Here is a 26483-nt window from a genome sequence, read left to right on the forward strand (position 1 = left end):
GGGCAGAGATTGGTGGCAGGCTATGCTCCAAATGACTCCAAGTTCCTTTCCCCACTGATGTCAGCTTTCAGCAAAGCTGGACCAGTGCACTCCGCATCCTTCAGTAGTTAATTTGCTGTGCTCTCCTTGAGCTTTGTGGCAGTGGGCATGAAAGGAATGCAAAGTCATGCTCTTGTGTGCTGCACTTCGGCTTCATTATTTACTTTACACTCTTCTACCTGAATGCATCAGAAAAGGCTCTTTTTAAGACTTCTCCCTCTTTGCTTGCTTTTAGCCGAAGCCTGCTGTGTGGCACTGTTAGTCTAATCTAAGCTGGTGGGAGGGCCTGCTCGATGGCTTCCCCAGGTGCTGGGCTGGAGGGGGCTGCTCACAGCCATGTCCTGAAAAGCTTTGTTATTTACCCCTTTTTTTCCTGTGCCCACCCACCCCGCCTTCAGCATGGTCATTCTTTAATTGCAGCCCAAGCTTAACACAAATTCTTCCTGAAAGCATTTTTAGGCAGTTCCAGAATTTCTTTTCATTTACGAGGGTTGAATGGCAACTTCGACGGCATATGTATACCCAGCTTAGCAAAATGGGTACATAAAAGAGGTAAGAAAAGGCTTTGTTGTGCTTTCAAAGCTTCAGTGAAAACTTCAGCTTCTGCCAGTGCCACGGGAATTATTCCAGAGTAAGAATTAACCTAAACAGCTATTCCACTGATTTCTAGTATGGAGAATAAGAAACAATTATCGAGAATTAACTCATTATAACTTCAGTTGAAGACACTGTGGAGGGTCTCCTGAAAGCAAAGAGCAGAAAACCAGACTAAAACTTCTACCAGAGCTGCCAAACTTTGGAAAGCTGGCCTGAGAGGTGGAACAAAAGCTATGCTGGTATTGCACTTTGCTGATAATGTCCTTCCATCCGTAGTGTGGCCCCAAAACAATGTAATCAAAGGGTCATTTGTCAAAAACAAATTTATGTCAATCTACCATATGTAATTCACAGTCATGGCTTGACAACGTACTGCAGTTATCCCCAGCAGACACAACTGTTTACATATTATATACATGACTGGGTCTGGTTCAGTAATATTTTTCATTGGTGTGTCTGCCAAAATTATTAAGCTATTAGTACATGCTGAATCTGTGCCAAGGAAAATATTTGCCAATAAAATTTGCCTTATCTGTACAAATGCCAAAAAGGTTTGTTTTTTTTTGGTATGTGTGTGTCTATTTTTAAGACTTTACTCCTTATACATATATGTAAATGTCAAACAACATGACTGGACATTGATGTAGCATATTAGACCAAGACAGTCTAGAGTTTGGATGTGACTCCTGGGATAATGTCTTGTCTGCCATGTTTTCTGCTGCCATAGAACCATTGTTTGGGTTGGGTTGGCAGGGACAATGAAGATCAGTTCCAATCCGGCTGCCACAAGCAGGGACACTTTCTGTTAGACCAGCTTGCTCCAAGCCCTATCCAACCTGGCCTTGAACACTTCCAGGGATGGGGTACCCACAAATTCTCTTCTCTGTTGCCAAAGAGGAGATGTATGGTATCTAGTCATGAAACCCATGGAGAAATCTTCTTAAATCACTTCTTAGCAAGGTGTGATTAGCAAGGACTAGCCAACATATTCACGCTGAACTTGTGAGAAAGAGATCCTTAAACTGGAATTTGATCCCCAGCACGCAACATTCAACCTGATCTTTAAACATGAACCTGTACTACTAAACAGTTCAGAGAATCACAGCCACTCTGACATCCATCTTTCTAACATCCCAAACTACGTATTTAAATTCACATCCAATCTTCACTACCTACAAGGAATTACAGAAGTTTAGCTAGTTGCATATTTTTTTTAACACACAGCTTTTTGAAATCTTAATGTATGTTGGTTTTGTTACTGGTCACAAAAGTTACCAGAGAAAGAACAATTTTGTTACTGGGAGGTAGATTCTTTTTCAGTATCTGCAGCTTCCCCACCAATTCAGGAAAATGCTTTCTCAAAACCACTTACTCACACTGTGTCTCAGCTTCCCAAATGAAGAGGAGGTGTACTATGTTATTTAAAAATGCCTCTTTTTAAATCTTGTGGAGAGGAAAATAGTTTGTAAGTGGCAACTATTCAGGGAAATTTTCTGCCACCTACTCAGGAAATAGTTTGTTTACTGTAATATTCTCAGTAATTCTTATTCAGACCATCAAAATATGAGTCCCTCAAACTCTCCAACTCCTTGAGATTTTTCCTTCCCTGCAGCCCATTCATGGGAAGCAAAGAATGACATGAACTCCCACACACTTAGGCAGGGATTATTGTGGCTTAAATTTATGGGGAACAGGACTGATTATTTGTATTGAGCCTCCTGTGAGGTAAAAGAACAATGTTGAGATAAAGAACAAAAGCAAAACTTTACTCTTCAGTGTTATTGGACATCAAAGATGGAAACTTGTATTTATTTGGGTTAGAAGACGCATAATCAACATGGCAAAGGTAGATGACAGAGTTTGCAAATGTTTGATATGATAACATCAGACCTCAGTTCAAATGATGAAAAGGGGGCAAATTTTCCACCCTCATTAAAATTTCTTTCGTATCACTATCTTCATTGGATTTACAGGTGCAATTCATCTTATCCTAATGCACACATATAAAATTCATCTGCTAAGGAGCTCCATAGAAGGCTGTTTCCCTTCACTGACAGGAGATAAAGTCTAGGGTGACTAGCCAAAACATGGATGTCTGCACTGCTGAGAGCTAAAAAACAAGGCATGGAAAATTCAACTTCTGTGAATTGCCAAGTGGGTTTTTTTTTTAAATCTGTTTAATTTCTCAGGTCTCAAAATTTTGATGGATCTTTTAAGTACACAACAAGCCCACATGAGTCATTCAACATCTGGGAAGATCAACGTACCAGTATATTATTGGTTTATTAAACTGAAAAAACACATTCAGTTTAACATCTCCAGATAATGTGTTTCCCTTGAATGAGCACACAAATGTATGAAATACAAGACTTCAAAACCAAGTTTAATTCCTCTATATTTTTAAAGAGCATACTTTGAAAAGCATAGGTTTTCATATCACCACATTCTGGTATTTATAGTGCTTTTTATTTTATTGTCGTCTCCTTTTTAGGATAATCTATGCGGAGCTGCAACAATTCTCCACCCTTTGCATGACATCCCCTAAAAGTCACTGAGCATGAAAGAACAACAAGTCAGCCTTGACCTCACCTCCTCTGTATTTGAAAGAGGGCCTTTATCTTAATGTTCTCAAGTTGTGTGTCCTGCTTTTATTAATACACCCATTAGCCATTGCTTCTAGGTTTTGGTGTGGTTTTTTTTTTTTTTTTTTTTTTTTTTTTTTTTTTTTTTTTTTTTTTTTTTTTTCAGTCAGTCAGCATACAACACTCATCAGAAAGCCTTAAGGTTAATTTAAAATGATTTTTCCATATGGTAACTAAGAGACGGCATTCCTGCTGCACTGGCTCCGCAGCTGCACAGGGTAAGGTGGTGGACTTTGTCTTCGGGGAAGCAAAGAACAATTGGAATCAATGATCTTAAGGGTCTTTTCTGACATAAATGTTTCCATGAAGACACCAAGGCAGTGCTCACACCTATGTTGCCTTTGGGCAACATGAGATTCAGCTCCATCTCACCCAACCTGGCTGATGTGTCTAGGTATGAAGATATGGATTTTCTTCCAGTAATGGGTACAGACAGAAGGGAAGTTCCTGAGGGTGGTTTCCTCATTAAGATCTATGAATGTCCTCTGGAGGCGACTATCCAAGGGATGTAGGAAATAGGATTAATCTCACAAGACAACTGCCGCTAGATTCCCCTAATGTATAGAGAACAAAAAGTTACACTTATGTATTCAATTTAGCAGTCCTGTTTTATTTGTTCACTGAAGATAAGGCAAACTGGACATTTAAAATGCCTTTTCTTTACAAACTTTAAAAGAGACACTTAGGAGTTCTTTTCAGGTGAGAAGTACTGCCTGAAATAGGGACAAGCAGGTTGTAACTCATCTATTCATTATTTTACCATATTGTGAAAAATGGAAATCCACTGTTTCTTATAATCAGAGAGGAGTTAGTGAAATCTTATTAAAAAATGGCAATAAAATTTCTGTGAATAAAAAAAACAAACAAACAAAAACAAACCCAAAAAACCCTAGGTGGTTTGGCTGGAAGGGATTTCTCTTGCATTGCTTTCCTATGTGTCACATCCCTACTTCTGGGCACATCTCTCTCCTCTTGTTCAATTCCCAAGGGCTATGCAGCTGCTCTAAGAAAGAAGACACCACCACTCATGAAAGGGATGACAATCCTTCATCACTTCCACCCTTCCACCCTGACAACTGCTGGCCAAGGTGGAAACAACACAGAAAGAACTGTCTTTATAATATATATATATTTTTTTAACATCAGTAGAAAATAAAGCCTTCCACCTGCTAACGTGCAGCTGAGTTTCTAATCTCTGGTGCCAGCACGGCTGCTAGAAGATGACCCTCAAGCGAGAGGAAACAGGGTCAGGCACACACGGGGCAGGACGGCTGTGCTGATGTGATGTGACACACATGTCTCTACAGCACCCAGTAAAGATACCCCCAGTTGTTAATTGCTGGGCAAAATTTGTTATTTCTCCCATGGGCAGCAACTCTAGACTGCATTCAGCATGCTGGCATAGAAACTAACATCAAAATTATTTAACTTGCTTTTCCTATGGAAATACACAATCAGAGACATTTATTTTTAATGATCAGCCATAAGAAGGTGGCAATTAATCCCAAAGGACGGCTCCACATATTGTTGGCTCCAGGTATTGGTGGGACTGATAAAAGAAACAGAATATGAGAATATGGAGCCATTGTTAAACTGATAATGAGTGCTGCTTATTAGGTCCTTTTCCACATGCTTTCTTTGATTTAGAGTCCAGGCCCTAAATAGCAATTTGTTCACTTTATCAACAAAACAGTTTTCTAGGCCTTTTGGAGACCAAGCAGGTGAATGCTTCCAGACCCCTCTGCAGCTCTTATTTTTCTGGTCAGAACTCATTTGTCTACAGAAAATTTGGGTGACAACCACAGAAAAGTCACATTCAATTTACACACAAAGCCAGGCATTAATTGGAATCAGGAGGTGCTGAAGATCCACCAGGTTTTTATGATTACCAGGGGCCTCTGCTCTCCTGACAATTAAACCTGAAATACTGTGTCAGTCAGCATGGGTGATAGAGGAAGGGATGGTAGGAGCTGAATTTCTGGGTACCAAAAGCAAAGGTAAAGGGCCAGCACCATAGGCTGCCACTGCTGAGATCATTTTGCAGCTGAAAGCTGTGACTGAGGCACTTACGTTCAGATGTCAGCTGGAAAATGACCACAGTTTTCTTATCTATAAAATATGTCTAATTCTATTTGTCTTCCTCTAGGGGACCATGATGCCTTTGGGTGGCTAATGCTTCTGGATGCTCCAGGCTTCCTAGGAAATATGACCTACTCAAGCAGTAGTGGAAGTGCGGTGAGCACTGGTGCACTCTGCACTCTGCAATATGCATCTCATCCATATAGGATGCAAATACCAGTTTAGAGAGGAAAAGAAAGTCCTAAGCAGATATTTTTTGGAATTAGCAACGACTAAAAGTGTGTAGTGGAGTTTCAAAGAATTTCAAATGAGGAATCAAACCAGAATTTATTTAGTGATAAAAATCCCCTGGAATCTTTAAAGGGAATGAAAGTGTGGAGGCTACGCCTTGACTTAATTATACATTTGTTCATTATTTATCTAATATTCTGACCTACTCAAAACTTCTATTTGCACATGTAGTTCTTTACTTAAGAGAGTGATTTTCTTCCACGTGTTGTACAGCACTCCCGACGTAGGTCCATTTTAAAAATTGGTGCAGCCATACATGATAAACAAGGTATTGGGAGGGACACAGAGGATAAGTTAATACATCTGTTTGTGTAGCACTCAGGTTGGTTTAATGGTTATGGATGAGGATAGATGTTTGTATCCAGTTCTAGGATATGCCACGGTGAAGCCAAATCTGGTCCAGAAAAATTTTTGTTATGTAGAGAGTTTTGGAGATGGATAAATTTTTTGGCTAGGATAGAATTAAATTTCTCCATAGCAGCTGGTATGGTGCTATGCTTGTCTTCCCAAGAAACCATTATGTGTGATGGAACCCTGACCCCTTGGCAATGCCCAAACAGGTGATGGAAGTAGTGCCTGCATTTCTTATTTCATTTTGCTTTGACTGTTAAACTGTCTTTGTCTGTACTCATGAGCTTTTACAGTTTTACTCTTTCAATTCTCTCTTCTATCCCACATGGGGAAATGAGCCAGCAGTTGTGTAAGGTTTAGCTGCCTACCAGAGCTAAATCACAACAATGGGTTAACCTTGAAAATGCCATGACTCAAAGTAACAGTAATGTCCACCTTAAAAAGCCGTGAGGACATAGAACTTCATCTTAGGCCAGGGACACAGTCACTGACAAAGTGAAGGGATTTTGGCACTTTCCTCCAGTGTGTATAACCCATGACACTTGTCATCCAGTGTCCTTACCAGCATCTGCCTACAAGTCTGTTCCTATTATTGGTTTCTGCAATATGCCTTTCTTTGAGTTCTTATTTTACATATATATATGTGTATATATATATATATATATATATATATATATATATATATATTTACATCTATATTTACATAAAGATCTGCTGAAAGAAAGGAGTCCAAACTATTGCAGTGTGGAGCAGAACAAACCCTGGGATGCTTCAATTTATTTCCTTAAAATGTTTCCTCTGTGACACTGTAAGAGCACAAATCTCCCTCAGACCACACTTCCCACTTGCAAAATAGAAATAACACTTAACAAACACACTTTACTACCCATTTCCTCTATATAGAACAAAAATATTTGGGAATAGGTAGACTATCTATTTAGCACAAAAGCTCTCACACTAAATCACACAACCAGATAGTTTCATAAAAAATTGTTAAGTGAACATGGTGTAAGAATTATATGACAGAGGCATCCCTAGATGCTAGGTATCCCTAGATGTTCCTGTTTCCAAGAAATTTGGCTACTGGAAATTTTCAGAAATATAAAACTACATTTAAATCCACAAGAATGATACTCAGATTGAGTTTTGACAGAAGGTTTTAGGTATAGTTTTAGCAAAATCTTTTTTCCATATCAGACTGAAGTCCCTCAGAAAGCACTCCTATCTCCACACTGATATAACTTCAAAATGCCACACACGAAGCACTCCAACATCATTAAGTGGTGTGCAGTGTTGATTTTTATGTTGCAAATTTGATTGAAAACAGAAGTTTATCAGTGAAATGCTGAAATAGCCTTGAATATGGGGAAGTGAATGAGTGTAATTGCTGATGGGTTCTTTTTATTATCAAGGAGTCTTGATTATAGCTTCATAGACTTAAATTATGGCAAATCAAGGACAAGATCAATTTACTATCTAAACAAATATTTATATGAAGCTGGAGATTGGCATATATTGATCTGTTTATAAGGACCATAATTCTTTCTGTAAAATGCACTGGCACTGAGCAATGCTCTTTTCTCTATTTGCGTCCTCAACAGCAAGGAGCTGAAAGTCATGAAGAAAAAAGAAAACACAGTTTGGCAACTCAGAGGCATCCCAGTCAAATGCAGCTGCAAACCCAAGTCAGTTATAAAGGACGATCCTTTAGATGGAGACTGAATAATGCCAGGTTGTGCATTGTAGAGAAATTGATAACCACTTCTTGTAGCAAGTTAGAAATCCTGCTTGAAGGAAAGAAAGTGCTCAGAGCATCTAGTTGTCAAGCTGGCAAGTATTGAGGGGCAACATCAACTGGGGCAGAGCATCAGCTGCAACGTCCCAAGTCTCCCTGCATTTGTAAGAGGTCACATATATGAAGTAGAAAAGCATTCCTAACTTGTGGGATGAGGAGGGCTCCCTGTGGAATGATGACCATTCCCAACAGAGGCTGCTTTTGTTGGAGGAAAAGGCGAGTGTGGGGGCAGGGAAGAGAAGAGGCTGGATTATCTTTTGTTGCATTTGACAGTTGAAAAGGCCCTGTTGAATAATTACCCTTAAAACTAACAAACAAGGATAAAGAAAAAAATGCATAAAAAGAGAAGGAAAACCCCCTTGACCTCTCCCCAGACACAATAGCTCCCTTTGAAATAAAAACAAAATAAAAATAACTCATAGGGGAAAATACTAACTTAATTTGACTTTTCTTTCTGCTTTTGGCAAGTGTACACACACACACTCACATATACATATATATACAATTGGCAGTCTCCCTCTGTCACAGTCATCTTAAACTTTTCTAGACTTGACCCATTCAGCAGCAAAGGCTATGCAAAATGCAATTTAAAAAAAAGTCAAGGGAAATTCCAGCAGCAAAAAGCGCATCCTTGGTTGAAGCCACAAAAGAACAATTTCTGGTGACAGCCGTTGTCATCTGTTTTGCATACTCCTTATTTTGCCCTTAATTGGTATTATATGGAAACATCTACAAGGCCATGGGAACCAAAAAGCATCCCTTACTCCCTCCTTCTTTTAACAGGCAGAACCCAATTAAAGCACAATTATCTCTCTTCTGCTATTAACATCGTCCAGCAACAGAAAGACACAGATAGGAGAGAAGCATTTTTAGTCTGAGAGCAACCACCTTTTCTTATAAAAATTTTTGTAAAGTTCATAAAGAAAATAAAGCAGACACAAGTGGTCCAGGCTTTCGTGAGCTGAAGGGCAGTGTTTTTTTAAAATATTTGATCTGGATTTCCAGATGATTTTCTAAATACATTTATTTTCACCAGGGAGTAACTGACCTAAGACTCAAAATGCACTCATAGCATTTGGAGGCAAGCCTGGAAAAATAAAGGAGATGGCCAAAGAAAAAGAGGAAAAATAGACACAGGTGTCTTCCCAGAAAGTCCAAGCTGTGTCAGAAAGCTGTGAAATTGACAATTCCTCTGGCATGACAATGGAAAAAACATCTCAGGGGAAAACAAACAATCATTTTTCAAACTGAAGCTCAGAGTAAACTCCTAAATCCATATCCTGCTGCTTAATATTGCAAAGCTACAGCCTACACACGAGTTCCTGCAACCCCGACATGGATGGTCAGATCTCCAAGATGACCATGACTCAGAAAGGGTTCTAGTGACAGGATTCACAGGTTTTTTGGACACGACCTTTGAGGTGTCCTTGGAAAATGAACACTCACCACTGTTCTCAGTTACATGTGTGCCTGGCTGTGACAGACTTCCAAGATAGCTCTGCATGCCCTCCTTATCAGAAGCCATCCCCAAGTTAGCAAACATTTGCACTACTGTTTATCCTGTCTCATCAGCAGCTACTAAGAATATGCATGTGTCAGGAAACGTCACGCATTTCATCACTTCAACAAGTCATGCCATCACAAAGCAATTTGTGTCCCAGTTGATTCCCTCAGTCTTCCCCTGGATGACAACTAGGCTTTAAATTCTGAGCAGGGAAACAAACAAGCTGACTTATTTTTCTTCTTTTTTTTTTTTTTTTTTTCTTTGGGATATTCCTCTGCTTTATTTCCAACATGTAACAGGTCCAGTTCACGTATTTTGTTGAAGAAGAATCCAGTATGTCCAGGCAGAAAGCAGAATTCTCCTGTTAGAGGTGCCCCAGAGGCTCCTATCTGCTGTCCCAAGGTCTTGCCAGCAAATCTCAATGTTAACACTTTTAGGAATTTCAGTTTTACACTCATTGTGTGTGCTTGCAAATCAGTTTAATTTCCCAGACAAGTTAACAGAATAATGGTGGGAGGATGGTTTTTAAGATGCCATCAGCTCTTTGACCCCCTACAGCAGATCTCCTGCTTTCTTCTCTGGAGAGATGAATGCTGCAGCTACACAGTTGTCCCATCCAAAAAAAAAACCATGTCAGTGCACATGTGCTGCTTGCTTTTGTCGTGGCACACACTGTTTTTGCTTTTACAATGGTTGGCCAGTGCAGTGGGTGGGAGAGAAAGAGCATCCCTTCACCAAGCACCCATGGAACAAAGGCGGCTGCTGTAGACTCTACATAAGCAGGGCAATTGAAAACAGGGAAAACAGTTCCGCCAGTGGATTTACTCCTAGACTAAATGGAACTTCTGCTAGTTGGTTAAGTGTGTTAACAGATCCCCAAGGAATAGTAAAGAATTGGTTTAAGAGATCGAAAGATCAAACAAGGCGCAACAATGTGAAAATTATGCCACTGCATTTAACTACAAAAATAAAAAACTTTCCCCTGTGCCCTACCACCATGTAATACCCAGAGGCTACTCTGAGAGCAGTGGAGCAGGATGAGCAAATCCCTGTCTTCCAGCATAAAGATGAAACCTGCAGGGAGACAGCTGCAGAGGAAAGGATAGAAATTAATGTCAAGCAATAGATGAGATTTCGGTGGAGATTTTGATGAGATTTATTGCTGCAAATGTTTTCCTTGGCAAATGTCACATCATTAAAATGCAAAAAAACCATCCTCAATAGAATTAAGAAAATAAAGAGAAACTCAAAAACATTGTTCTGATAAATGGCAGCTTGAAACTCAGTCCTCAGACTCTCAGGGTCAAAGATAGTTTTCTTAGTAAGGAAGCGTGCAGGAGAAGTGCTAAAAAGTCCTTTCAGGTCCTTTCATCTCATCAGGTCCACCACCTGTGACTCCAGAGCACATGTTTTATGGATTTTGCCAACATCTTTCAGGGTGTGACTGAGTCTAACTGGGAACAGCCCTTGGAGCAAATTCTGCAGCTAAGTACTTCCCAGCACAGCTGCATCATTTATACACAGTGTAATATGGGTGAATTAGGATCCTGTAAATATAAAGAGCATATTTGGCATTTGCCTGTAGAAGAAGCTCCTTGGCAAGCCTCTTCTACACCGTCCTTGATGGGACAGCCAGAAGAATGATTCCTTAATGCCTGGCAATTACACGTGAAAGTGCCAGTTCCCTGGCACAGTCAGCAAAAAGTGAGGATTGCAGGTGAATTGTGTGTTTGCCTCCAACAGGACAGCAACTCTTCATGAAGTTGGCCAAGCTAATTTTTATTTTCCCAAAAGGACTGAATGCTCTGTAGGTCTGAATGCATGCCTCAGGCATATAATTGCCTGCCCCTCCCCATAAGTACCTTGCATTTAGCAATCCTTGAAGAAAACAAATTGTTTTCATTATGCAGGGATGAATAATCCTCCTTGACCCAGATGTCCAGCTCAGAAAAACATTTCTCTGGCCTTTGGATTCTCTGTTCTTGGGCTGTTTTTCTCCTAAGCACTTGTATTTGTTGATCCAGCTAGATTTAGAAGATCCTTGTGAACATATTCGCATGGAACTTGTCTTTGCTGAGCTGGCCTGTAATTCAGAGGTGCTGATATCTCTATTAAAACCCAGTGTAGTTATCTTCACCACCAACATCATATACTGGCAATATATTAACAGTGTAAGAGTTATCTATACACATATTTTTTAAAAAAATGCTAATATTACTAGCACTACATATGTTCAGAACAGTAGTTTCAGCTTAGTCAGACTAGTCCATTCCTGCTAACAAGTAAAGTGTGATAAAATAAAGAACTTATTTCTCTGCCTAGACCAGGTAAGAACTGTGTCTTCTTGGCATCCAGCACAAGAAAATAAACTGTTTAAAAATTTAGCAATAGAGCAAAAAAGAGACTGCTCTACTTCTAAGGTTCTAAACCTTACCAAATTGATGACTGTCCATTATTATCACCGGTAACACTATTCTGTTATTACGAAATGGAATCAGGGAAGAATCTCACCTGTGGAAGTATATTTTAAATTGTCATCTGTATTTAAGACGGTCCTTCAATTTACGGCTTAATAGGACTCCTCACAGGAGCTAAAACACATGCTGAACAGTTTTGCAGCAACAGTACTCAAGGGTGCTTTCTTGTACCAGGTGAAGACAGATCCTGTAACGCACCTTCATTTATTTTTCCAAACTTCTGTTGTTTGGATTATCCAGTTGCATGAGAAATGAACACCCCTACTCACCTTGTGGTTTGTTTTGCCTGATGACATGCAGGGGCTTCTTAACCCCAGTGAGAATGCACACAAAATACAAATTTCCCCAGCAACAGAGTTGAGGACAGTCAGACCCAGTTACAAAACTAGCATTAAAATGAGATGAAAAATCTCTCTGCTTTTTCTCACAGAAAGATTTCAGGCTCTCCTGAAAAATGGAAAGTATGCTTTTGTGCCCCGAAGCAAATTTTACTCCCTCACCCCACTATCACCTTACCGCGCAAGTCAATGTCTAATTAGAATCTGTAAATTAACACAAGCTTACCTAGCTTGGGACAGCCAGAATATTTGAAAGCTTTTCCATGAACAAAGTGAGTTTTCCTCAGCTAACATGAGTGGGCAAAAGCATCTTCCAGTGCCTAAAGGGGCTACAAGAGAGTTGGAGAGGGGCTTTTGACAAAGGTGTGCAGGGACAGGACAAGGAGAAATGGTTCAAACTGATAGAGGGCAGGGTCAGATTAGGTATCAGGAAGAAATTCTTCTCTATGAGAGTAGTGAGGCACTGGCAGAGGCTGTGTAGAGAAGATGCGCTCATCCATCCCTGGAGGTGTTCAAGACCAGGTTGGATAGGGCTTTTAGGCACTTGGTCTAGTGGAACTTATCCCAGCCCATGGCACAGGGTTGGAACTAGACAGTCTTCATGGTCCCTTCCAACCCAAACCATTCTGTTAGCCTACAATTTCATGCTTTTATGAAAAGAAAACTGGGATGAAAATCCCTGGATGCATAGTAGCCTTGTGTCCACACTAAGTCAGCTCTCTGTACCACAGCTGTAGCTGACAAACAAGGGCTTGCACACAGTCCCCAGGGGTGGCACCACGGGCTGTGCTGCTCAATCAGGGTGTCAAAGAGCTTTGACCATGGCACAGTGGGGTTCTGACCTGCTATAGGACAACGCCATAGTGCTTATAGGAGCTACACATCTGCTCCTATAAGGGGAAGATATGCCGGCATGGAGAGGGAACTGAGGATGTGCTGCTCCCACTGAGGTATCTGTGCTGTTCACAGTCACTGGCTGTGACTGCAGAACACACAAGCTGTGAGGGCCTCGTGCATGGCACTGTTATATAGGTCTATAAAGTACATTATGAGATCCTCCAGAGATACACATAGAAACCCTGAGTGAAACTCTGTAAGATCATAAAAGCAGGAAAACTGCCAGAGTATCAGGATGGCTCAGCCTGTTCATGGAGGTGGGGGCTATGGCTAAAAGCTGCTGCATTGTGCAGACTGTGGGTTTAAGCCTATGTCATCAATGCTCTCCACACAGCATGTGCTTTTCAGGAGGAAAATGTTATGATATTTTGGTGTGTTTGTTAAACCTACAAGGAGATAAGCAATAAGTATCCCCAGGGGAAGAGTTCCCTGAGATACACCATATCTGCAGGTAAAGGCGGTTCCAGTGCTATGAAATTACCTCTTTTCCCAAACAGTGTCATGATGAGATCTTTGTTATTGCATTGCTATTGTGTATCAGTTCTTTGCAGGGTGTGAGATCACATCTCCTGCCTGTCAGAACAGGAGGAAAAAAAAAAAAAAAACAGACTGAAAATAGATATCTGCAGCAAAGCAAAAGAAAAGCAAAATCTGATCTGTCCAAGAAATACATCTGCAATTCACTTGCAAACCTAAACAGGGAGAAAATGATTGACAGACAATCTACAAACAATTCTTGTAATAAACTTTGGAGTTCATTATGGTTTCTAAAGCCAACCCCCACCTGCTGCATACTCCACAACCAGGTTGCTAATTACAGCCCTCCTGTTGTTTTCCAGTTCCTCCTCTGCTGAATAATGGGAGAAGAAAGGATTATGGAAACTGATGCACTTGACAGCAAAAATAAATAAGCAAAAGAATATGTAACTAACTAAATAATTAATCTAGTAGTCTCCAAGACAAGGCTATTCTATCATTCCTCTGGTACCTTGAGCCAAACTTCAAGGGTTATTCAAGAAAAATGATGATCTGGCACCACGGAGAATAAGACATAAGTATCAATTAATGCTTAATTAACACTGCATGACATTGATTTGAATAAATAGAACCTTTTAGAAGGATGTCTCTCTATACTGTGGGTTGAAACAAGATGCCTTGTGGGAAGAATGAGAAGCTCCCTAGTATTATGTAACATCTCTATAGTTATAGCACCTGGAGGCTTTGAGTGTATCATGAGCCCAACGTGTTAGATGCTTTATAAATATACAGTTGCTAAAGATGCTTATCTTGGATTTGTAGTGTAAACAAGAAGATATGCCACACAGTTCTGGTGACAGGTCGATTGAGGCTAAGAAGACAGGTGACCTAAGGAAATTTGAAAAGACATACACATTGCCTAGCAGTTTCTAATTTGTAGGGTCAAGGGGATTTTTACAAAAACTTATTCACAAAACTTTACCCATATAAAGTGCTTGCAAAAGTCCCCAGATACGTAAGAGTTGCCTTATGGTGTTAAACAGGAAAATAGAAAGGAAAAGAGTGCACAGGTTGCAGCAGAATAGCATTACAGCCAACAACAATCAGTGTTTTCAAGCTGGGTACCAAATGCCAAGTACTTAATGCCATCTTTCGTCACCTGAGTAAGAGCAGTCTGATCAGCAATGAACCATAGTTTCCACTGAGAGCTGCAAGAGGACAGCAGCTCCAAAATCATCCTGTTTCCAGATGAGTGTTGGCTGCTCCTGAGAAATACTCTATATACCCAGAGGCATGTTGTTACTTTTAATGAGACAGTAAAATAACAGAGCCTATTATTTGTACTGTTCATATTCATCTCCTGTGTGCATTGAAGAGGGACAGAGAGGTGTTTAGGGGGCTGGAGCCCTTCTGTGGAGACAGGCTGATGGAGTTGGTGTTATTCACCCTGGAGAAGAGAAGGCTACAGGGAGATCTTAGAGCCCCTTCCAGAACCTAAAGGGGGCTACAAGAGATCTGGAAAAGGGACTTTTGACAATGGCATGGAGGGACAGGACAGAAGGGAATTGCGACAGACTGACAGAGCTCAGGTTTAAATCAGGTATTAGGAAAAATTATTCCCTGTGAGGGAGGCGGGCCACTCCCACAAATTGCCCAGAGAAGCTGTGACTCCTCCGTCACTGGAAGCATTCAAGGCCAGGTTGGATGGGCCTTTGAGCAGCATGGTCTAGTGAAAAGTGTCTTTGCCCATGGAAGGGGGTTTGGAATGAGATGATCTTTGAGGTCCTTTCCAACCCCAAACATTCTGTAGTTCCAAGACCTCACAGATAGTATTGGACCAGCCAGCATGGAATATCTGGGAAGCAACTCTGGACAGATCCCTTGAGGGGAAAATGTGCCTCACAGCTGGCATGACTGACTCCACTACCCAGTTGGACATAACTGGGGAAAAATTCTGTGATTCCACAGGAAATAACTGATTTGGATTCTATTATTAAGACTCCTTGACCTTATGTCACTACTCAGATCTCCTGGTAGCAAAAAGGTCATGCATCATGGTTGTGAAAAACTGCATTTTACAATGAGTAGCATTTTGTAATGAAAAAGTCTTCAGATTACAATGACAAGTATGAATTCACCTTCAGTACAAAGCTATTTAGACATGTCCTCTGAAATTCTTGTCTTTTAATGGAGAGCTTGTCATGTGCAGCAACTCCCAGCAATCTGAAGTTTTACTTTAGAGATTTTCTCTTCTTCTCCTTACTCCACTCAGTTTTCTGTCACCTCATTATACTGTTACCACTTACGACGAGACCTTGACTTTGAAAACTTTTTTCTTTTTCTTTTTTTTCTTTTTCTTTTTATTTTTTTTCTCTCTTTCTTTGTTTTTTTATGACTCATCTTTATCTTTCAGAGAGGTCTTTCTCAGGGGTTAACTTTTTGAACTCTTGCTACAGACACAGTATTTCAGCTCACACCAGCCCTAATACCTCCATGCCCATGGCAGGGGGTATTGGAGTTAAATGATATTTATGGTCTCTTCCAACTCAAACCTTCCTATGATTCTAAGATTATGGAAAAAAAGGAAATTTAATTCCTTATAGGAGTAAGTAGTTTCTCTCTAAGGAGTAAAGAACAAAGTCCAGGACATGACTTGCAGGCAGAATTTTCATGCTTTGGGAACTGTCTCTTCTTTCTTATGCCAGTATCTGTGTAGTGCTGGTGATTAAAGCACTGGTGTTCACTAATCACTTTCATTCTGTCTTGCAAGTACACATATATCTGCATCAATTCCATTTAAATATCACTTTATATTCATGGCTTTGACTTTTAGAACTCCTCCTACTGTACTTGTAGCTTTAATATTAACAGAAATTTTTTTCTCTCCATTCATCACTCATGTCAAGACTTCCCAGGCTGAGGTGAACATTTGCTGCTTCTTTATATGGCAGCAGCCATGGGTGCCCCAGCCCTTCACTTCTAGGTGAAACGTTCTTAAAAATCATCCGTCAATAATCTCTAAGAAAGAGTGTTTTGATTTGAAAGACGACTAGAAAATCTCCACTGGTCCCTGCCAAACTCAAATATTCCACGATTCTTTGATTCATGCATCTGCTTCTCTACAATTTCCTTGTAATTTTCTGTGTACTGAACAGTCCCAGCTTGCTTTTCTTCCGTTTAAGATGGCCCAGCAATGATCTTCAAGCAACCTTCCCTCTTGATCACTGTGGACAATGCCACCATCCTGTACCATGCCCGTAACCTAGATATATCATCTTCAACTCATACTGCTCTCCCAGATGCCACTTACCAGTTACATTGAAGCTACATCCACATTCAAAGTATGTAAATTTGCCCTGATGATATTCCCTGGATACAAAGGCCATTTTTCTAGATATAGCATTGATTTCCCTTCCCCATTTCTATCAAAACAAGGCTGTCTGCGTCCAATCAACCCATGCAGTCATTTTCCATGGTCTATGCACTGGATTTTCAAATGAGTGCTTTTGTGTTTCCTTTTATGGGGCCGCTCTCCATGAACACATATAAAATTACCTTGCTAGTGCCTTTCTTTCTCTGTAGCAACATCTAAAATTCTCTGACAAGGACTTGGTTGCAGGTGTGCTATTAGAATTGCCTGTCATACTGACCAGCACTTTCTTATTACATCCATGGGTCTCCTGTGTCTGTCACTATCCACAGCTTCTTGACTTCTACTAAGATGTAAGTCATTCCATGCAGACAATGTCTATGTTTCTAGAGTGCCTGGCACAGCAGAAATGATTCCATGCCAGAGATTGTGATGCAAATTATCCTTGGCAGCTAACGAAAATAGACAAGGGTCAATAATAGGTATTCTAGAGAAATTAGAAATTCCTCATGACTCCAATTAAAGAAACCTGCTCAAGAAACATTGCAACTATCATAATTTTATTTTAAACAACAAAACATAAATAAAACATCCCAGGTACTGGAATTAATACTCACTTTTTGTAGTTGCCTTCTTAGAAATATCTAGGAGCAATCCATCAAATGCTTCTTGTAGGATACTCTTTTAACCTAGACGTGTTGTTCTCAGTCTACCTGAAAAATACACAGACATAAAGAAATAGTGTTTTGTTTAGTGACTTTTAAGTTATTTGCTATAGCAAAATTAATTTGAAACAACTGCTTACTGTTATATGAGGTATCTAAACCAGACATCTATACATATGTGGCTCCTGCTGTAATGTCATATCAGCACTACTAGGGTATGCTTAGACATCTCATAGAAAGAAATGCATTTGTTAAATACAAGCTAAGGTTTTCTGTACAGCACTCAGAATTAAATGCCTGTCCTTGATCAACTGTGTGAACATCCATTCCTTTGCCAAAAGAGTAACTAATTCATCAATGCCTCTATTGTATTGTTCAAGGGTTTCCAGTTAACACAGCAGTTGTTCCTTTCCTCTTCTGTGTTTTTGCAGGGTTCAGAAAGTAAAAATAAAAAGATTCCTTTAAATTTATGTGGTCATCCCAAATATCTCTTTTCTTGAGTCTTCTTCCTTTGTTAGAGAGAAATGACTGAGATCGTCCAGAGATGCCTCTTGCTGTTTCCACTCACATCAGTAAATTATATCCTATCTGAGTTGTGTGTGGCATTGAAGATCCCCCATTTAAAGATGCATGTATCACAAACCTATCACACTACAAGCAGGAGGTTCAAATAAAGTGTATAACAGCACTGTGGCTCCTCTTCTGCCTCTCATTAGCTAATTAGTCTCTAGTCCTTTTTCTTAGGTCCTTTTCTTGTCTCAGGGAGACAAAGTCCTGTATAGACTGCGAAGGTGGACAACACAGCAAGAGGGTGTGTGCAGTTTCACTGAAAGCCACGTTTGCCAGATCCATCATCTCTCCCAGGCTACCCACTTTGTTAGATATGCATCTATTTTACATTCAGTCTGGTACACAAGATCTTGAAGAATTGGAAAAAAAGTAAATAAAATTAAGAGGCTGAGTGATGTGGTAGCATACTGTTAGAGAAAAGGGATTCCATGTCTTCCCTTGGCAACATCTTATGGCCCAATACTACATTGACCTTTTATTGTTGCCAATTGCGATTAACTTTGAATCTAAGCTGTATACTGAAAAGGTGCAAAGGTCACCTTTAAATAGCTGCTCTGCTACATTGCCCTTTACTCCATGGTCCATATTCTTTGTCTTCCTCCTATCAATTCTGCTTCTTCAAGAACACTCCTTGCTGCTGATTGTGTCCTCATACAGATTATTTCTTATCCACATGCATTTTTCAAAGCTGCATCTCATTTTGTCATTTCCTGACTAAGGTTTCTAGTCTCTCTATCTTTGCTGATTTATGCAGTGCCTCCCAATTTGGATCATTTGTGATTTTAATTAACATGTACCCTTTTCCTGTCTTCTGGCTAATGAATGAAGATATTTAAAGAAGACTGGACTCAGGACTGCTCCCTGATGTTCCCCCACTAGAAAACTCAAGTGATTCAACACATTTCCATTTATTATCTCACTTCGCTAATGGCCCTGTGGATGGTTTTTAATCAACATCACAGGATCCTTATCTAAGCCAATCTGAATTAATTTTGTGAGTATCCTCTCTTGCTGATGCTTACTTCAAATAGACAGAAAACAAAAGCAGAAAAGGCCATCAGTCACCAGACTGCATTTTTGTGAGACCTGGAAATGAGGAGGTAGTGAGAATAAATTGTTCATTTTCTTCTCTCAGGACTCTGGTAGACTTAGGATCCCCTGTCACCGTAATACCTATACTCCTCAATATATGTGTTTTAAAACTGTTTTTCAAGGCAGGGAAGCGTTATTACTCCCAGTTTGTGGAATAGGATCCAGCACAGAAAATACAAGAAGATGGTCTGCTCTGCTCCTTTAGCAATCATGGTTAGAAACTGAAGGTTTAAGGTTGCTCTTGCATTTACACCTGTCTTCTGGAAGTTACTGTGACATGCCTACCTGTGTATCTCTGGCATAACCCATCAAATGCAGCATCAAAATGATTTTATCTCTTAAACAAAAAAACCCAACCAACCTACCCAACCAGAACGATCCAAACCCCTAAATGTCAATATATCCATATTTATATCATGATCAGAATGCCGTTTTGAAAGAATGTGCCCAATTGATGTAAAGTGATTTAGAAAAGGTGAGACTCAGGGTCTCAGAACACATAACTTCCTAATCTAGATGACAGGATACAGAATAAGTCTTATTTGTTAAATACAAGCTAAGGTTTTCTGTACAGCACTCAGAATTAAATGCCTGTCCTTGATCAACTGTGTGAACATCCATTCCTTTGCCAAAAGAGTAACTAATTCATCAATGCCTCTATTGTATTGTCCAAGTATCTGTTGGATTTGGTCCTTAAAGTTATTTGGGTATGTCCTTCTCACTCAGCTGGGTTTTGAGATATTTCTAAAGTCCTCAACGATGGTGTTTTCCTTGACGTTATACAGGATGTTTATAATGGATGTGAATCCAGATCCACAAAGTCAAAAATGTGATTCCCACCTAAAAATTTCTCTCCTTTTCTATCAAGAGGATAATTACATCACATGATGGACATTTCAGCTCCAGTCATGGCTCTATGTTCCCCAAAAAGTAGTGTACCACTGACTACATGCACAGCATCCTCCACAGTTACCTCCTGATAAACAGTTTTAATATGGTAGTTACATTCCTTTTAGATGAAAATTAAATACACCTTTCTGCTACAGCAAAAAGACATTTATAGCATGGACTTATTTATGTGGGTAATTTGTTTTCTGAAATATTGATGTTTCTGAATGAGCTCTGAATTATTTCCAAAAACTTCAAATTTATGTGTTTTTTAATAAAAATCAGCAGGATTTTTAAAAATGTTGCTATTATTCCCTCTTCCCTCCCACCCTCTTCATAAATCAAAACCCATGGGGAAAAAAAAAAACCCACAAAAAACCAAACAAAACCCTACCGCCTCCAATAAAAAAAAAAAAAAAAAGAAAAAAAAAGAAAAATAAAAAAAATATTAAAAAGGAAGGGGACCAAATATTTCCAGAAGCATCAGCAATCATAAAGAAACTAATCACAAACTAAGAAATTGTCTAAGGGAACACAGAGGGAGGTAACAATATGAAGAAGACAATTTAGAAAATATTTGGAGAAGCAAAATTTATAAATACTCATTATAGCTTTTTAAGACATGTCCAAATTAATATGTGTTCTTGCTTCTTCCTTTCCTGTTAATATATTTAGTGCAAAAAGATCTGTAGGATAAAATATTGTCACCAATACTCTCTTCAAATTAGGAAATAATTACACAGTTTTTTCACTCCAAACTTTTAAACATGGCCCAGTTGGAAATGAATTGCCTTTGACTAGCTAAAAATAAGCATAAGAGACTGAATCTAAGTCCATCACCAGTGCAATTTATACTCTACAACACTTCTGTAAGTGTAATTAACAGTGCATTGCTATAATTTATTATTGGTTTTAAAAGCGTGAAAATCAGATCCTTACAGCAAAATGGTAAAATGGGAAACTATAAGCCAGGCATATTATTCTAGCTTATATTAATTCAGTTATTTTACCTTTGGTGCACATCCATCTATCCATACAACGTGAGTGCTCCATTGAGAATGATACCGGGTACTGAACTTTTGGCTCAATATGAAATATGAACTCCGAAGCATAGCTGCAATAATACTTCTATTTGCATTATTATGATTAACATTCCTCTGAATAGGAAGCATCTAGTAATATTAATTACAGAAATAGTGAGATTCCAATTGTCATAAATCACTGTCCAGTGTAAAGCAAGCTCTCAGAAAACAGCACAGAAAAAACTTTTTTTTTTTTTTTCTCTCCTGAGTTCACTTCAACCTCATTTTTCACCAGGCTTTTTCATTTGTGTCCATTTACAAGACAGTAGTTATGATTTTCTCTTGATTAACACATTCTTTTCATTAAGGTCCCGAACAACTTTCACATGAAAGACTGAATCCAACAGAGCATGTTTTTTCACATTAAAGGCTTAGCATTCACTCACAGCTAATTTATCACAGAGATACTTCCTGTCTCACAGGAAGGAGAGTGGCCTTGAAGCCAATGTTCTTGGTCCGATCAGAAGTTTTCTGCACAACAACTGAAATGAATAAATGCCTTTTCAAAGATGGTGATTGCTGAATTCGTTTAATAAATGAAAATATGGGAGGAGAAAAGATACACAATTTCTCTATTAAAGCACAAGGAGATATTTTGCCGTATTTGAAACAATATCATCACTAAATCTGCATGATCTTATTGAAATTTTTTATATATTTATGTATTTGTATCAAGTCAACATTTCCCCTTCGCTGCCATTTATTTCCTCCACATTTAGCAAAATTGTCAATATTCGTTGATTGATCAAAGCAAGCAACTCTGACATTTGGTGCATCAGCTTTCATTTGTAACAGGCATATGATGCAATGATTTATTTTGATGTATTACATTGTACCCTAAAGAGCATCCAAAAATAAAAATGCTTTCATTAGAAGTGTGGTGAAAACAAGGCATCTGCATCAGGGACCACACACAAAGAAAGAAAAATTCCTTGCCACCTGGGCTCTTTAGTTCACACTTTTGATGGCTGGATTGCTTTGGAGTTTGCTTGCCTGGGGGTTTTTCAGATATGTTGTTTCCAAATGTATCATAAATTCAAAAAGCAGCTGAGGGGTCTAAGGAGGGTTCAGAGCTGGTAAGAGCAGAGCTTTTCCTAGCTGGTGTCCTGCTTTGACTAACTCACAGTCGGTGAGATGCCCCTGAATTACTGTAGTATCAACTGAGTTCCTAATGACAGTGCCCACCTTGCAAGAAAATGCCTTTCCTGAGATGGCAATTAGTGCCAACCTCAAAGACACCAGAAATGGTCATAGATGCCTGGCTGCCTGGCTGCCAGCAGAAGAGTGAGGAAAGATCATGGATGTTTCCTCACCAAGGACATTCATACTAACTGGCATTTCTGGCCAAGAATACTTTAGTCCCCATCTTTGGTCCTGGTTGGAAGACTCACAAAGCAGTTATACATTTTCAGGTATGAAACATGTTCCAATTGCAAATAATTCTTTTAGCAGACATTTACCATTAAGCCCAAGTTTAAGTCTCACTGGGGACTGCAGAGTTTTAACACGTGCTTGGAGTCAAGTTTTCCCTCAGAGGGCTGTGGCTGAATTGGAACAGTCTAATGAGCTGGAGACACTTAGGACCAGGATTAAATACATATATGCCTACATATACCGCTCTCTGCTGCTTCTGATTGTGTCTGTGCTGCACATTTCTCTCCAGCTCCTTTACCATTATCATCCTGTGCTGCAAGTGATGACACTGACACGGTGACTACGTGGAGCGAGGCAGGAAGTGTATACAGCACATGCAGAAATTAGCTGAAAATCGTCCTCCCAAATGAAGCCCTGCTCACAGGATAACATTTCATTATTTTGTTCCCCCACGGAGAATAGAAAGGCATGGCTGATGTGTTTGGAGATCATAGGCATGTTCCAAAAGGCAGCAAATGAAAGCAGAAGAGAGTCTATTTGGGTTATGCAGAGCCAAAGCACACCTTTCTGTAAGATGGCATTTTGATTTGCAGTGACTGAAGCCCAAACCACCACCATTGCCTTTTCACTCTCTACAGCTCCCTCAAAGGAGGTTTTAGCAAGGTGTGGACTGGTCTCTTCTCCCAGGTGACAAACAACAGGACAAGAGGAAATGGCCTCAAATTGTGCAAGGGGAGATTTAGATTGAATATCAGGGAAAATGTCTTCACTGAAAGAGTTGTCAGGCACTAGAAAAAGCTGCCCAGGGAAGTGGGCAATTTTTAACTTCATCAGCAAGAAAGGTGCCCAGTGGAGTGAGTGTTTTGCACATCCCAGTTTGTTCCAGTTCTGTTGCAAGGGCCCTTTCACTGTGTTTTGTCTCTTATGTTTTCTTTGTTTGGAAGGATTTTTTTGTGTTTTTTTTTTTTGTGTTTGTTTTTTTTTGTTTTTTTTTTTTTTTTTTTTCCCCTTAAGAAGGGTGAAGCTGTATTTTAAGTGGCTTACAGAGCAGGTTAAAAAAAGGTTGCACAGTGGAGGCTTCTCAGAATTAAGATAATTTTCTCGGTGTGTAGTAATTTCAAGTGAAAAATTGGATTTCTAGGAAATGATAGCACAAGTAAAGGATCTACAATGCATCCCAGAAGAATTACATTTTAATGTTCATCAATGAATTGCAATGCTGTGCTCTTTGCATACCAAGCTCTTCTTTCTCACTTGTTGCAAGATCACCAGATATGCTTTGTGCGAAAAAGTAACTTTCATGTTCTGCTTTTAACTGTGCCATATCTAAGTCTCATTTGCTGGCATAAGCTTTGGTAATCAGAGATGTATCTCAGCCAACTTCAAACATCTACATAATAGAAGTTAAAGAGCTATCAGCCTAGACTAAGTTACATGTCCAGTTTTAATTGAATGAGTTACCAGTCAGTGAGTCTCACCCCAAGCTATATTTTCTCAGTGCAAATGAGTAACCATTCCACCAGTCATTAATTTTAATATTGCACTGACAAAGGCTGAGCAGCATTTCAGTAATGACACTGTTCAAAATATTGCAATGGATCACAATAACAAATTTGGTTAATAACTTATTTTATCAAGCCAGGAGAACTCAACGACAAAATATGCTGTCCTGGCCAACTGGAGCAAAGAAACAGGGCATTTCCATCAGCCTGCAAAATTGCAACCCAAATTGAGCTGCTATTGTTGTGGAAGTTTTACTCAGTGAACTTAGATTTCAGGAGGACAAAGAAGTTGTATCAAAAGGCAACAATTTCTCTCTCACAGAAAAATCGGTCCTCTACTTGCAGAGTTTAAAATTAACACTACGAGGCACTCAAACAGGCTGTCCAGAAAAGTTGTGGATTCCTCCTCCTTGAAAGTGTTCCAAACCAAACTGAACGGGGCTCTGAGCAATCTGGTCTAGGGGAAGGTGTCCCTGCCATGGCAGGGAGGCTGGAACTAAACAATCTTTATGATTCCTTCCAACCCAAAACATTTTAGGATTCAATGTCCATCCGATCAAGGCTTGAAAACATTTTAGAAAGCCATTGTTCTTGCACATGTGAAACCTTTATTTGGATCTTACTGCAAAATTTGTTTTGACATGCTCATAATCCATATAGCAAGACTCAAAGCATTAAAATATGCTTTTTGTGCAATAGCATCTCCAAAATAAATATTTTTCTGGTCTACTGTGGGGAAAAAAAAAGTCTTCTTTGGCTTCTGGATCATTTTTTCAGCTACTTCTTTATCTGTGGATGAAAATATTTTTTCTGTTGAGTTCATTTAATAAGTAAAAACATTTCTTCTGGCCTATTTGAACTGCATATTCAAAATGTCATTATAAAATAAGGAGTTTTTGTATTGCCTAGAAAAAGAATCACAGTATGTTGCAGAGCTCATAACATCTGTTTCTGTAATTGTTCCTTGATTCTGTAGCAGCTTCAGGTCTTTCAGCAGAGCCTTGACCAGCAATAAAACATAATTTGACCATCAATACACTTTTCATTAAAGCTGTTAAATGGAATGAATAGTCTTCACCTTTATCCATTGTTGATCTCATCCAAAGCCCTTCCAAAGCTTTCAAGGGTAGGTAATTGCTGCCCCTGTTTTTTTGCCAGTGGGTTGGTAAGCTGACATTGCGAAGATAGAGGAACACAGCTATTGAGCTCAAGGATGGAAAACTTGACCCTAATAAAGGCTGGAAATTGTGGACTAAGCTATATGGACCTCACGTTTCTTGTAAACTATGAATATTCCTGCATCTCACCTTACAGATCCAATCTGGTCATTTTGTTTATACGTCTGAACTTTGACATACTCTGGCTTGGAAATGGTGAGGAGAAATGAGGCTTCCTTGTAAAATTTTTATGCCACTTGTCACTGATGGTACTTTCTCCTCAAAAAATCCACTGAAATATCTGTCTTAGCAAATTTCTGAAGAATAGAATACAAAATGCCAGACACCAATGATTAACAAGATGAGCAAAGTGAAAGCTATCAGTATAACCATTGTATCAGATTAATGGTACTTGAAATTGACATTAAATAATATTTGAATATATTTTTAAAAGCTGTTTTCTCAGAAATTAAAAAATTATGTAGCTGCTGGAGTGGACCAACAGGTAGACTGGGTTAGATAGCTCTGCACCACTTTGGGGCCTAAAAATGTTTTCCTGAACCTATTCCTTAATTTGCAGTTGATTTACTGGTCTAAATCAACTGGTTGTTGCATTAATAAGAACAGTATGATGTGAACAGAGGGCAAGGACACTGCTCCTATATCTGAGTGCTTCTGTGTTGGGAGGATGTGCTCCTCACCCTAGTCTCCTCCCTTCCTGGTGGTGTAACAGTGCTGGGGAGGGTGCTGGGAAACAGAAACACTCCAGGTGGATCATGTAGGGACTTCTGATTCCCTATTCTCTGCCTCTGCCTCCAGCTCACTGTTATCATGCCTCCAGACTTGACAGGCCCAAAGGGGTATGGGCAGTGGTTTACCTGGGTCTAACCAAGGGTGCTTCTGACCCGGAGAGATGTCACCACCTATGTCAGGCAATTTTCCGGGCTGTCGGGTTGGACACGACACTTGAGAGAGACCTGCACCTTTCCAAATCAGCAAAGAAAGGCCAGGTTGGATGTCCTGGGACATACCAAATGAATCAAACCTTTAATTCATCAGAGAATACATCTGTAGCTGTATCCAGCCTCTGCAGCACACAACATGTTATATCTGCCCCATTGCTGAGTGCTTGGTAGGCTGTCCTGCTGAGGCAAATGCAGGCATGCTGTGATGCCCTCTCTGGAAACCATGGAAGAATTTACCTCCTGTATTTAGGCAGCATATTGACATTTGAATGGCTTTAATGAGGGTCCCCACTGCAAAGGAGCAATCAAGGTTAGAGCCATGGAAAGGTTT

At 39.6% G+C, this 26483-nt stretch overlaps 1 protein-coding gene across 11 annotated transcripts in view; it reads right to left on the reverse strand.

Moving 5' to 3' along the window:
- Positions 1-26483, reverse strand: part of TENM4 (teneurin transmembrane protein 4) — a 1208276-nt gene that overhangs the window by 382402 nt on the left and 799391 nt on the right. For all 11 annotated transcript variants that reach the window (XM_066175594.1, XM_066175595.1, XM_066175593.1 and 8 more), the window contains one exon: positions 17475-17570. The gene's annotated coding sequence lies outside the window, so the exon portion shown is untranslated. The remainder of the gene's footprint in view (positions 1-17474; positions 17571-26483) is intronic.

This window comes from Chamaea fasciata, unplaced genomic scaffold (assembly GCF_029207755.1).
Source record: "Chamaea fasciata isolate MVZ Bird 193981 ecotype frontalis unplaced genomic scaffold, bChaFas1.0.hap1 SCAF_2, whole genome shotgun sequence".
In the NCBI taxonomy this organism is placed as follows: domain Eukaryota; kingdom Metazoa; phylum Chordata; class Aves; order Passeriformes; family Sylviidae; genus Chamaea; species Chamaea fasciata.